Here is a 2,198-nt window from a genome sequence, read left to right on the forward strand (position 1 = left end):
ATTGGCCTCAACATGGACAAGTATATTCGGCCTTGGGTAGCCTATTGAAGGCCTTAGCTTTTCCTTGATGCTCGAATAAATTGTATTGAATTGCTTGATGTAGTATAAAATGTGCATGACCATTGTGTATTCAAGCTAAAGGGTGGCCATATGACCATTTAAATTCCTTGTCATATTCGCCATAAGCTAGCACAATGAGGTTTTGATAAATTGAATTTGTTTGAATTAGCTCAAGAGCTAAGAGGGCCACAATTGGACAAGGGGAAGGAAAAAGTAATCGAATAGCCGTAAAAGCCGTTCGACAACATCCGAGGTAAGTCCTCAAGAAGTGACCTTACTTGAATTATGTGAGATGAAATATGGATGTGTATGATTATTGATTATGTGTGTATGAGTATTTGAATTCCACCCGGGCTAAGTCCCAAGGCGAATATGCTAATGATTATAATTGTGTTTGAGCCTTAGTAACGAAAATGAAATATGTATGTCCAATGATTATTGATGTATGTGTGCATGAGAAATTGAATGATATCCGGGCTAAGCCCGAAGACAATTATGCTGGAAATTATAACCGGTTAAGACCGAAGGCAATTGTGCTAGTGGCTACATCCGGGCTAAGACCAAGGCATTCGTGCGAGTCATTCTATCCGGGCTAAGACCAAGGCATTTGTGCAAATCGTGATATCCGGGTTAAGTCCCGTGAGGCCTTGGTGCGGGTTACCATAACCGGGCTATGTCCCAAGGCGATTGATCGAGTAGCGACATCCGGTTAAACTCGAAGGTATGTGATTTGAAAATTATAAGCTTGCTGGAAAATTTCAGCTAATGCACTTGTAAAATTTCCCAATGACAAGGTAAGTGCGGTGTGTGCTTTGCGCTAGGAGTAAGAGCGTGTGAATATCCGCTCCTATGATGGAACGAGTTATCGGCCTTAATGAAGCCGTTATTTGTGTATGAACATAAGAGTTGGGATGGTGAAGTAAGTATGATTATGTGAATGCGCATTAATGAAATGATGCATTTAACTATGTGAATGTATTGCTGTAATTAGAGTTGATTATATTCCTTGAGACTTACTAAGCATAAAAATGCTTACTCACTGCTTTGGCTCTCGCTTTTCTAGATTTCGCCGATAGCAATCGGATTCGGGATCGTTGAAGTCGAAGCCATCCACACTATCAAGCCCCCATTTTGGTATAAATTCTTGGTTGAACTTGAAATGGCATGTATAGGACTACCCTTGTTGGTTTAAATATGTTATGATGTATATGTGTACGGCCATGCGAAAATGGCTCGTAATAGTGAAGTATCAACTTAAACTATTTGCGGTTTGTATATATATATGGTGTCATGATGTGGCTATGGCTTGGAAATGGGAATGTTGGTCATATGATCAGCCATTGGCATGGTTAAAATGATCATATATGAACCTATGTATGGCAAGACTAGTTGAATCATGGAGACTACCAAATAGGTAAGTCCTACCTTAAAAACAGATGCTGCCAGCTGCAGTGGCGTGAATGTGAAAAATCACCAAAATTCATAGGAATGGAATTAAATAGTGAATAAGCTATGTAAATGAACCTTGATGAGTCTATTTTCATATGGAAGAAACGAAATGGTCATAGGAGTTACAGGTTAAGAGATATTAAAGCTATTGTGAGACAGGGCCAGAATGGTTTCTGGGTTCCCTGTCGCAACTTTAAAAATTCACTATAAATTATCCAAAAAGAATTAGGAGACATACCTTATATGTACAGATTCAATTTTGAGTCTAGTTTCATTAGAAACAAACGACACCAGAATTAAAGCCCTGTACAGAGAGATATTCAAGTTATACCGCGCGAAGGTCAGAGCAGTCGATCCCTGTAACATGGGTGACTTTAACTAATAAACTGTACCAATTGGCCCGACCAAAAATTCTAGAAATAAATCCATGGATGGATATATGAGTCTAAATTCAGGGAAAATTTACGAAACCAGTTTCCGAGTTTTGAAACTCGAGATATGATTTTTAAGGCGACAGTGACGCAGTTTTTCCAGCCTGACTGGAAATGTCCAATGGATGGGCAAAACAAGTGAACTTGGCTTGCTAACCCCTCGTGTCCGACACCGGCGATGGTCTCGGGTTCGGGGTGTTACAAGATTTGGGTACGAAATTGAATTTTAGTACAGCTTTTTATCCACAAACTGACAGA

This window comes from Gossypium arboreum, chromosome 11 (genome assembly GCF_025698485.1).
Source record: "Gossypium arboreum isolate Shixiya-1 chromosome 11, ASM2569848v2, whole genome shotgun sequence".
In the NCBI taxonomy this organism is placed as follows: Eukaryota; Viridiplantae; Streptophyta; class Magnoliopsida; order Malvales; family Malvaceae; genus Gossypium; species Gossypium arboreum.